General features: G+C 40.4%; 1 protein-coding gene across 1 annotated transcript in view; it reads right to left on the bottom strand.

Annotated features, from left to right (window-relative positions):
* Positions 1 to 4,364, bottom strand: part of LOC118787429 (retinoic acid-induced protein 1-like) — a 33,682-nt gene extending 29,318 nt beyond the window's left edge. The window contains exon 1 of the mRNA XM_036542991.1: positions 3,995 to 4,364. The gene's annotated coding sequence lies outside the window, so the exon portion shown is untranslated. The remainder of the gene's footprint in view (positions 1 to 3,994) is intronic.
* Between the last annotated feature and the right edge of the window lie 8,527 nt (positions 4,365 to 12,891).

Here is a 12,891-nt window from a genome sequence, read left to right as displayed (position 1 = left end):
TAGTACACAAGAAGTTAAGAGTGGAGTAGACATGCAGAAATTGCCAGCACGATTATAAATACCTCCCTATGCAAAGTTAGTTCAACTAATGACATCCCTTCACAACATTCCTTCACAACACCATTCTACTGACTTTGATTGACAGTTCACAACTTTCTACAGTTAAGCATGGTATCGTAGGTTAAATTCATCATTTTTAAACTACACACCTGAAGAGCAAAAAAAGTAATATTTGGCCACCCTGAAGGTGGCAAAGAACAGGCTTGCCAGTGGTATTAAAAGTCTGGCTAACAACCAAAGGTGAGTGGTAGTTGGTTGAAAACAAACAAACAGTAATTGTTGCCTTAACAAGTTTAATATTATGAAAGATGATATCAATGGAGTGTATTTGTATCATTATAAAAGGTTTTGAAATGTTGGTATAGCTCCAACCAATGCTTTGATTGTGTACAATGTCAAGCTAACCACTGAAATTGTTATTGTTTACACAATATACTTTGCACCTTTAATTTACTGTACAGTCTTAGAGTCTTAATTGAGTGTTGTGGTTATAGACTATTTCTAAAACTGTATTTTAAATGATTATATATCTATCACACTATTACAACCACTAGCATTACTAGTATTACCACTACTACCTCTGCAACTACAACAGCAACTAGTATTACTATTACTTCTATTACTACTTTTACTAGTACTACTACTAATAATAATCTATTACAAATTGTAACATTCCTTCAAACAAGGTTCTCTGTAATCTCTAGTAATCTTACACAGTAAAGGTGATGCCATTTCCCATAGGAACAATTGCACACAGTTTTAAATGTAGGGATGCATCTTGTGTTCCCACGGGAAATCCATGGCCTTGTTTATAACAGCTGTTATGAGCACAGTGCTCTAGGTGAAGGAGTGTTTATGGGACAGGCTTTGCTTAAGTTTCACCCTGAAGTCAGACATTACCATCAATTCGTTTTTTATTGCCATTGTTTTTTTTTTGTTTTTTTTTGCTTCATGAACCCCAGAGCAGGTGAAGCCATCCTATGCTTAAAATGATTTGAATGAATACTTCAAATCAGTCTTTTGCTATTGACAGCAAAGTAGTTTGGTTCATAATTATGATCCCACTATGAGGATCATGAAGCCATACTTCCCTATTACTCTTCCGTTAACATGATTTTAACAGCATTAGAAGTAACTATTTCCATTCCCGTTCACATATGATGGTACACACTTATGACATTACATATTATTAAAAGCCTATTGTTCCTTTTAAATATGCCTAGACGCACCCTCCTGTATTGACAATATTTGAGTCAATCACAAAAACATGAAAAAATTTTAATTACTATGCCCTTTCTGCAGTGGATAAAAATAACTTTGAGAAATCATTTGCCTATAGTGATGGGAATCACATAAAAATATACAGTAGCTCAACTCTCACCCATGCAAAAATGACTGTTTTGAAATCAAGAAGAACATATAACCACAGCAATAGTGGTTAAAAGTTTAAAAATCTACTACTGTAAGTACAGTTTACATTACAGTCAATACTTTTAAATGAAACCCTCCTATCTACAATTCCAGAAGTACACATTATAACCCAATGCATAAAACAGTTGGGTTCCATTCCAATCCATGATTAAATAATAGTTTAAAATAAATACAAAAATGTTACACAATAAACAATAATCCACACCTAATCTAGCACAAAACAAGCAGAAAAAGGTACAAGTACAGGACACCACTCCATGAGGTCCTCATTAGTACCACACTAGAGGACAAGCAGGGTTCTGCTGTGACCCACTGGGCACATAAATATCACAAGGGGAAGATCAGAATTTAACTGCAGATTCACTTAGAGGAGCCAATAATCTGGACATTTCTGGACTCACGCCGGGTAATATCAATGAACGCAGATAGAGTGCTGCCCCTACCCCCCTCCCCACATCCTTATCACCAACACAGACACACACACACACGCACACACACACACACACACACACACACAAGTGTTTTGAAAGGCATGGTCAAAATATAACAAGACATAGGTCCAGTTGCTAACAGCCCAGATACCAATTAGGGGAATTGAAGTTTTTCTTGTTGTAGTTTTTCTAAAGAGCACTGAATCAGCACTGGGCTTCACACCTTGGCTGCCCTCAGAGGTTAATTATGGACAGATTAAATATAAATAGGCAGGAGAAAAGATCTGCCTTTCTGACTCCTATCTTTCCATTTCAGGTTCCCTGGGACCTCCGATACATGGCACGACATTGTTGCTGACACAAGCCCCTCTATCTGCACAGTGGCATGCCTATGTTTTTGATGATAGCCACATTTTCACTTCCATTCTTTGTCTGGGGTCTATTGCTCCAAAACGCTTTTTTAATAACCTTTCATGGGACTCATGGTTGAGGAGCTGCCTTGGGTCTGATAGTACCAAGAGAGAGAAGGAGACTGCTGAATGTTTAATAGACCAGACAGCCTTTCTGAGTTCCCTGACAAACCTGGTACCAGGGGATTAGTTCAGTTCAATTAAGATTGACCGGGTCTGCTGAGCATTATTAACAGGTGTGCTACAGCTGGAGATAAATAAATGATTAAGAAATCTCACTCCTGCTCTCTTGTTCTCATCTGCACCTTTCAGGCCTTGTGTGCCTATTTTGCACTGTGCTTTTAATTGTCTGCTCAGCACCAGAGTGTCCAGGAAGCCAGAGTAAGGAGAGATTTGACCAACTCTGGAGGACAAGTACATTAAAAGAGGAGGAGGTCTAACCATCTCTGCTTCGGCATTCAGTTCTCTCACTGCTATTTCACCAGGGCCTCTATATGTCAGTCTGACAGAAACATGCGTTTCACATAATCACATGTGCCGGTAATCAGTTCAATCACAAACAACTCCAATGCTGCTTATTTGTGGCAGACATAGAAACCTGTACTGAAAATAATAACCACCATTGAGAATGACTGAATGAACTTCTGTCAGTTGTGAAGTAAAGGCTGTGTGCTGTTCAGAGCTCCATAGAGAGTATTCCGACTGCAAATGCACCTAAACAAAATTTCAGGTGAAGTCAGGGCTTTCAAGAATGATCATGATTTATGGCAGTTGATATTATTCTCCCCCTGCCAATTAAATGTCATTGCGGACATAAAGCACCCCCCACCCCCCTCTCCCTCTCTCTCTCTCTCTCTCTCTCTCTCCCTCCCTCTCCCACTCTGTCTCTTATCCTCTCTCTCTAAATGGATTCTTGCAGAGAGGGAGGCTGTCCAGAGCATCAATTTCAGTCAAGTATGACACTGCAATCTCAGTGCAGCATTTAATAGGTTTAAGCTACCTTAGCATCGTTGTCTCTGTTTTATAGGCACTCTGCATCCCGGACTCCACACAATCCATCAGATCCTCTGGAAATGCAGTAGTAGTTGCTACCATAAAAAAGGGGAGCTATCTTGTAGTTTCTCTGACTTATGAATAAAAAAAGAAAACAAACGATGGACTTAACAAAATATGCAGGTGTAATAATGTGGCAAGGGTCCCAATTTATTGAGTATGTATAACGTGCCAAAAGTTAGGTCTCTCTGAATTTGAGGTAAATGGGGCAAGCAAGGGCTTTTTTGTCACACAAAACCAGGGACACTTTGAGAGACAAATAAATGCTTTTATGTTGTTGCTGTTCATATGAAATCTTAGTTTTGCCATAAATCAGAATTACTCTAAAAGTAGTGATTTCCAAAACCATGAAAGAACAACTACACGTTATCTGCAAAAGTCAAGCTCGCGCTGTCCGAAAGGCATCACTTGAAGCTACTAAATCATTTTACACACACGGTATGTGATATAATAATCACAACTCACAATGTCAGCAACTTACACATACAGACACATGGATGACAGGTCTCTCTTTCCCTGTCCCCTTGACCCCTAGCCCAGCAGACGTAAGTGCACTCAGCCACTGAAATGAAACCCAGCATATTAAGAGAATGAATGAGATAACAGTACCTGCAGTATTGTTCAGCCTCTGTCCTCTGCCAAGCCGAGCAGGACTGGAGCCTCCTGCAAGGTGAAAATGGCACCAGTATTCCTTGTCAGCGTCCGCCTCGCTCTCTCTCTAACTTGCCTTCCTCCTTCCATTTACTGCCATGTTCACTACAGCGAGTGGGGGGGGGGGGGGTTGGCTCAGGGGGATACAAAAGCAATTAGAAGGCAGCCCTATAGCTTCCAGACGGAATGTATAATGGAATTAGCTAAGGGGGCTGCTTTACTGGTGTTTCTAGCAGGCAGTGCGCGAGCGAGGGAGTGAGCAAGTGACTGTTTGTGTGCGTGTGTGTATGTGTGTGTGTGTGCGTGTGTGTATGTGTGTGTGTGAGTGTGTGTGTGTGTCTGGAGAGAGAGAGAGTGTGACTGCACAATGCTCTGGGGGGGTGGGGGGGGGGGAGAAAAGAGGAGGGTCGAGCTGGGGGACCAGCTGCTCCAGCAGTGTCAACTGCAAGACGGAAAAAAAGGAAGATGCCTGCTTCAGAGGAGCTCTCACTGGTTAGCTCTCGCTTTTCTCTGTGTGAGTGGGTGGCAAGGGAGAGAGTGAGTGAGAGAGAAAGCCAGAGAGAGAGAGAGAGAGAGAGAGAGAGAGAGAGAGAGAGAGAGAGAGAGAGAGAGAGAGAGAGAGAGAGAGAGAGAGAGAGAGAATGGAAATGAGTACCCCCGCCCTCCCAGCTTGATCTCTCCAAAAACCCTCCCTCCCCAATCTTTTAAAAATACTGACGGCTGTTCAGTGGCCCAGACAAATCTGGACAGTACATGTAGAGCGTGAATCCCCTTGCTTGTGTCACTCTGTTTCCTTTTCATCCCTGCTGAGTGAAGGCACACTGTCTATCAGAGCAGCAGTCCCCCCCAATAGTGGAGACCTGCAGCAGAAATTCACAACATAACAGTGGACTAATATGCAAAGTGCCTAGTGTTAATAATGCATCCATGTATTTCAATCATTCCACAAAAACATAACAAAATTATTTACCTTCTACTGATGTTTTGTATTTGCAGTGGGCCATACATATATGCATGTGGTTATATTCATGGATCAACCTAGGGATTTTGCATTGTTTCGGAATTTCATCTACTTCTTGCTGGTTATGACATAAAAAAGTGAGGTGGCATGTCCTTGAGAAAGATATCAGGTCTATACTACTCACTAATTGGATATGCTAACATAGCGAATAATGACAAGCAGTTCATTTAAAAGGTCACAATTCTGTCTGTCATGGTAAATTAAATCATTTCATTAGGAGATTTAGCTATGCTACATTTTTAACTGCAGATATGTTTAATATGCTATGATGGTTGAGTATTAAAAACCAGACGGTGGTGTTCTTAGAGCCTACACTGATTTCTGGGCTTTGAGCTATAACTAGGCTATGAGGGAACTTGTACATAGCTGGTGCAATCGTGTGGTCTCCTGGGACACAGCCATTGGTGCCTTTCATCAGCATGCTCACTGCAGTGGTGCCAGCTTGAATAGGATTTAGCAGTGTTAGGAGGAGAGAAGTAAGCTCTGTGTTAGGGATAACTGAACAGGACTGTGCCTGCTAATTAGCCTGGCTACATGCTCAGCTCTGGCTGGCCTCTCTGTCACTTTAATTGGAGCCATTAAAATCATACTAAAGTGTATGAGGACCCTGTCCCCTATTCAGATTATAAATTGATGTTAAACATACAGATGTGGTACTCAGAAAATTAACTGAACGTGACTTTTAAAAGGAAAACAAGGATGAGCAGATCAAGTCTACGAGCTAGCTGAGCATGCGATCCAGAAAAATTGTATTAAGAACTATCAGCTCTTACTGTTTGTAATTGGCCTAGCTGCTAAAAGCGGGGAGTATATTTTAATATTTACCAGATCAAAACTGTTATAAAGGATCTAGAAATGTTATGAAAATAATTAACTTGGAGCATATATTGCTGTGCAGGTAGTGAAAAACCAATCTGGGTAACTACAAAGCGATGCTGAAAATGTTTCAATCCACATTGTGTTACTTGTGCCACAAGCTGTCACTAAATACAAGGCCAGGCTGCTTGCATAGACACAAGTGCTTTTACACCATAAATAACCTTTAACTTCATTTTGACTTGTTCACTTATAGACCTGGGTATAGCACTTGTACTAATTTAAATACAGTGAACATCACTACTAATCATTATTCACTATAATGTGAGACTGCATTCCTATCGTGCCATTTTAAAATAGCTTATTTTATTATTGTGAATCTCGCTGTATAGCTATCCCTCATCATCCAATACAATAACACATTCATTTGTATATTACAGTATTAGCAGCATGGGGTATTTTGACTTAATGAGATCACATTCATTCTTAGAGGCTGTTCTTCTTTCCTCAGTATCTAAACCCTGCATTGCCTGTCTGCGTCATGTCTGCTTGTCACACCATTTGAGGTTGTGAATTTGCAGTAGTTAGTGCAAGAGCACGCACTTGTAAAGTGTTCAACATAACGCTATTATCCCTTCATGTCTGCAAAGGGGGAACAATGGGACCTTGGCCCTGATAAATGAGTTGAAAGTCTTTCTGTCATCAAAAAATGCCTGCACCACAACTGCTGACCCTAACAAGTATTGTTCCATCCTCATAAAGATAGCCTGTCTGATAGCATTCAGTCATTGCTCTCAGGTACAGGAGACAAATAATCAGTTCTAAGAGAACATGTAGCAAGTGGAAATACAGCATTAGTAACAATACAGTATGTTCAGCTTTCTGATTTTTGTGTTTATTTAAAGGCCTCACAGTCATCATCAAGTAGGGGTTCCAAAAGCATGATTAATCATTCTAATGAGACGTGTGACCTTCCAGTGGCCTAACACAGACAGGCAAAGAGGGAGAGGATTAGCATTTTGACAGACACATACACTTCCTTTGTGATTGATGGCAGGAAATAAGTGTGTGTGTGCGTGTGTCTGTGCGTGTGTTTGTTTGTGTGTAAGAAACAGTGTGTGTATATATATATATATATATATATATATATATATATAAGGCACAGTTGAGAGAGAAGCACAGCTGCTGAGACTGCACTGCTCTACCAGCTTTTTGATCATATTTACGATTTAACCAATATGAATCATATAGTGACAGGAAAAGAAAACATTAATGGCTCTGTGTGCTCTAGGCAGAGTTCTTCTGTCCTTAGTTAATCTCTCCTTTGGTTAAACTTGACCTGTTTCGAACACATTCCGCAGCTTTCAAAACCCTGCCTCAGCAGACTCAGCTATCAGGTGTAATTAATACCAAAACTGGGTTAGGACCAACTGCATGTGGAGTGCAGAGGAGTGTCTTACCTCTGTCATTGATGAAGTGGTGGATTCTTGGTTTTCAAGGAACACAAGAGCTTTGACAGGAGATGAAACAGACCAATAGGAAAGGGGGAAGCCAATATTAAAATAAACTTTTAATGTCTCTTGAACAATCCTATGAACTCTGACTTCAGAAAGTATGTGTTAGCATGTAATAGAATGCCTTTGTATCTTAGATCTGCCCTATTGCACAGCACAACAAAAGAACTGACCATTCAATATAAAACATTCCACAATATGTGGAATGTGTAGCACTCTCTGTTGAATGGACCTCTCTGTTGAAATACACTATATGGCCAAAAGTATGTGAACACCTGACCATCACACCTATATGAGCTTATTGGACATCCCATTCCAAAACCATGGGCATTAATATGGAGTTGCCCCCCCCCCTCCCCCTAACCCTTTGCAGCTATAACAGCCTCCATTCTTCTGGGAAGGCTTTCCTTCCATGGCTGTGCCCATTCAGCCAAAAGAGCATTTGTGAGGTCAGGCACTGATGTTGGACGAGAAGGCCTGGCTCGCAATCAGCATTCTAATTCATCCCAAAGGTGTTCAATGGGGTTGAGGTTAGGGTTCTGTGCAGGCCACTGGAGTTCCTCCACACCAAACTCGTTAAACTTCTTTATGGAACTAAGGGGCCTAGCCCAAACCCTGAAAAACAACCCCAGACCATGATCCCTCCTCCCCCAAACTTTACAGTAGGCACTGTGCATTTCGGTAGGTAGCGCTCTCCTGATATCTGCCAAACCCAGATTCGTCCATCAGACTGCCAGATAGTGAAGCATGATTCATCACTCCAGAGAACGCATTTCCACTGTTCTAGAGTCCAGTGGCGGCGTGCTTTGCACCACTCCAGCCGTCGCTTGGCATTGCGCATAGTGATGTTGGGCTTGTGTGCAGCTGCTCAGCCATGGAAACCCATTTCATGAAGCTCCCGACGCACACTTCTTGTGCTGATGTTGCAGCCAGAGACAGTTTGGAACTCTGTAGTGAGTGATTCAAGAGAGGATAGGTGGTTTTTACGTGCTGCGTGCTTCAGCACTCGGCGGCCCCACTCTGTAAGTTTGCTTGGTCTACCGTTTCGTGGCTGAGCTGTTGTTGCTCCTAGACGCTTTCACTTGACAATAATAGCACTTACAGTTGACCGGGGCAGATCTAGCAGGGCAGAAGTTTCGCGAACTGACTTGTTGCAAAGATGGCATCCTATAACAGTGCCATGTTTAAAGTCACTGAGCTCTCCAGTACGACCCATTCTACTTCCAAGGTTAAGAACTGATCTGTATAAACAAAACCAACAAACACAGGTCTTGATCTGTGGAATGCTAATAAGACAGTAAGCATTCTGAGACATGTCCTTCAAAGACTATTGAATACTATTATCATCACCGAACCAGCAGATTTTAGGTCATAAAATTAAGACAACACGGTTACATTTTTGGAGGTGATGTGGTTAGCTGGAATATATGAAACTTTCATAACTCTTTCACTTATGCCCAGAGGGCAAAATGGAAATAAAAATAGATTAAAAAAACATTTTAACCTATAGTCCCTTACCTTGTCAAAACATCAAAACATCAAGACCGTGCAGTGGAACAAGACAAGTTCAAGTTATATATTGGCGCTTGACTGAAGCCGTGTTAAGTACGTCATCTAGTGGCCATATTTTATAATACCGTTTTAATGTAACGTAATGTTTTTAATGTAATGAATTGCATTACTGAGAATCACAGTCGCGTAAGCTCCAATTAATTACGTATGCATGTCACGTGACTCTATTAATATATTTTACATTGCACTGAGGTGTGTGTGAGTGTGTGTTGGGGAGGGGGTGGGTGTGGGGGTGTTACTTTAAGGTTTGATCCCTGAAAGACGATTTTTAAAAAATTGGCCTAACACCTTTGTATGCCACGTGACGTATGTCACGTGACTCTATTAGACTCACCGGTGACGTATTGTGCCGTACGCCGTCTCCCCATACAGCGTTAAGCTATATATATATCAAAATTCTTCAAGTTATAGCTCTAGTTATATCAGTGAGTGCACTTACCATTTTGTCAGCACGCTTAAGCACGAAAAACATTTGTCATTCAATCGTGACCGAACTTCGAAGCAGACAGAAATGCCACCATTGCTACGACAAGTTAGCGAGGGGAAATCGGTGAAACTTGCCAAATTTATTTATTTATGTAACGTTACAGCAGCAGCTAGCTTCTGTCATAGGTTTTTCTGTCATGCATACAGTTTTTGCTTGCTATGAAATGCTATAATATGCACACTAAGTCTTGTGCTTAGTCAATATCAAGATTGACTCAGCTGATCAGCTAAATTGGTTTAGATATTACATTTAGATCTTGTAATGTGTGATGAATGGTCTTCGTTTAAATAGGTTTATATTTAGGAAATATTCAACTTCTTGCTTTGGAGCTCACTCTAGTGGCAGCATGTTGTAAATATAAACATCTGTGTCAGGAGGAATTGCTATATTCTGTATACAGTATACTGTATGTGAGCACAAGCAGTTTCTCAAAGGCAGCCCTACCATCAATATCGCGTGTAGCGTTGAGAAGCTCTCAGCATACAGTTTTTGTTCCGACTGGGTTACAGAGGTGTAGTGTAGAATTATACTCCCTACTCAGTCAGGGCAGCTCAGCTCTGCATTTCAACCAGAAGGTCCTTTTCGTGTAAGAATGATCTCTTTGGTACTGACATCATGGTTTGAGAGTAGAGATACCGAATAGTCCTTTTGCCTGTCTTTAAGTGTGGCTGCTCAATATAGAGTAATGCATGGTAGGTATCAAAGTTTAATATTTTATGTTGGATTGAGGTGGGGGGGGGGGGGGTTACTTACTAGGTTTGATCCCTGAAAGATAATTTTTTAAATTGACATAACACCTTGGTTCAAACCAAGTCCATCAGGATACCCCTGTAGTAGTGGACACTAAATGCTTAATGTGGAGCACGGCTTGGAATTTGTCTTAAAATGCTTTTCCCCTTAATGCAGCCCTATTTTGGAATCATTGATTGGATATGTTATGCTCATCATAGCAATCACTATAATCATGGAAAAATGCTGGCACATCCTTCGATATGCTTATACACCAGCGGCAAATATTTTTCAGACTGCAAGTTGCCCAGTGCAGTCAGCTAAGTACAAAGTGGAGGATGGGTGCAGATTCTATGGCATCATTCAGGCAACCTGTAGGCTTCTGATGAGTCACAGGGTGCCCTGGAGCAGTGAGATGAACAATCACTGCCAACATGACATGGAATTTAATGGGTGTGTCTGAAAAGGTTTACAGACTTGTTTCCTTCTGAGTTGTTATATTGAGTCACTTTCCTAAAAGACTTTTTTTCCTTTGGTGCACCAGATATTTGGAAAATATGTGACAATATCTGATTCATTTCTGTGGAATAACCTACTTATATTCCAGGGCCTTCTTTTGGGCTTCATCTACTGCTGGGTTCTTACTGTGAATCATGGACATTAATATTTTCACAACACAGGATGTCCATATTCCTGCTCAGGTCTCATGAAAAAAAGTGTACAAAATTCATTTGTACATGTAGGATTTCCAAAAAATAAATTCATTTCCATTTGCACTTGCATTTTGTGGCTTTCCAGTTTAACCCCAGGAATTAATTTAGTGTCAGAAGCTTCCCAGACTCTAAGAAATGGCCTCATAGTTTCCCCCCCTCTGGTGAATCTATGTAATGTATGCTTTTAAGAATTTTCAGGTGGTCAAGCACTGCATGCCCAAGGTATCATCTGTAACCCTCTGCTTCAGGGTATTATTATGTACCATTGATCTTTTGGGACCATGTTTGTGTCAGTAACAGGAGGTTGAGGTGCTCAGTGTCTCTTTTCTGAGGTATATGGATTATTTTTAGCTGCTGAGTTTATTGCATGCTATTTTGTTGTGTGTTACAAGCTGACTGTGGAGGCGCAAGACATTTCTGGACGATCAAAGGCCTAAGGGAAGCTCTGTTATGTACACGGTGCTGGCTTAAAGAAACAAACTGGCCTGCCGTTGAGGAGAAATGAAGCAGGCTCAATTGGCACTCAATTAGCTGGAGTTGAAAAGGGAAAGATCCATATGGCCTTCTAGGTAATTGAATCAATAACCACTGTTTTTGTACCAGTTCAAGAATGCCTGGAATGACTGGATTTCACAACACTTTATATTTCAACATGCCCAGCTTTGGGTCACACATCAAAAAAGGGTAGACGCTATGTTAGAATGGCCCCGGTTGTTCACCCCCTGTACCTCCACAAGTACCAGGTAGACGTATATGTATAAATGTCAACCTGTATTATTTTATGTTTGCACATATGGCTATAAATAAGTGGGAAATGTTCATATTGCCATGTTGACAGGGAGCACTAAGAAATGATATGTAAAAGGTGCTAAAGAAATTTTTATCATGCAACAGTGGTGTTACTGCTACGTATTTAATAAACGCGTGGAAATGTGGAAATGCTATCTCTCAAGTTGTAAAAAAATAAAAATAAAATGAACATTTCATATCATCTATCGTATAATCCTTTATTAGTCTTATTTCTAGCAAAACATGTCTTCAGTAATACGTTTACTGATGTCAAGGTCAGACCTACACAAAATCATACTGTATAACAACCAGCAGCTTCATAGCTTGTATGTATTGTTTGAGTCAATGAAAGATAAAATAAACTTCTCTACTTTTCTCTCAATCCATTCCTTAAATCATGTTTATATATATATATCTATGTTTTTTTTCAGATACAGCATATCTCCGATAGGAAACTGTGCAGTTTGCATAGTGTCACTTTCAAAGAAAACAATTATTCCTTTCAATTCAATTTAACAATTAAAATCATCACCAATTAAGACTAATAAATACTATTGAAAGCTGTCTTCAGTTCATGTTTCATTTGTTTATGACTTGACCAATTATTTGAGCAAATTATTCACCCAAAGTAAAATAAAAAACACCATTAAATTCCTCCATTGCATGGATCACAAGCTCTTGGACTAATAAATGACACATAAAAAAATAATTCCAAGCAACAAGTTTGCATTTCATAAATTCTTTCCACCAAAATTGTGACAGTTGAGCATTGGTAACCCTACAATATGTTTATTTATCCCTGTAGCTGAGCTATCCCTACCACATTCTTTCACCTTGCTACTTTTTTATACACCTGTCTTGGTGTTATCAAGCTACTCAGATTTGACTATTGCCTCAAGTGAGTTTTAAAAATGTTTCACCATTTCTTCTTGTTCAGTGCATCCATTTAACGGCTACAAGTAAAACAGCCACTCTGAAGGTATTTAAATACAAATACAAACATGGAAAAAACCCCATGTCTGCCACAGTTGTGGCATTGAATGACAGCCAGCTTCGAGGGTCACGCATCACCTGACTTGTCTGTGAGTATGTCGGCGCATTCAGAATATGTGGCACAGGGAGCATAATCCCCCCACTTAAATGTCATGACTTTTCAGAGGCAGTAAGAAACGCACAGCTAAAGCAATGCCTTTACATCCATTTGCCCCTAGTCA

The sequence above is a fragment of the Megalops cyprinoides genome, chromosome 1, assembly GCF_013368585.1.
Source record: "Megalops cyprinoides isolate fMegCyp1 chromosome 1, fMegCyp1.pri, whole genome shotgun sequence".
Taxonomy (NCBI): Eukaryota; Metazoa; Chordata; class Actinopteri; order Elopiformes; family Megalopidae; genus Megalops; species Megalops cyprinoides.
The sequence above is the reverse complement of the archived record's forward strand: the minus strand, read 5'-3'. Positions and strand labels throughout refer to the sequence as shown.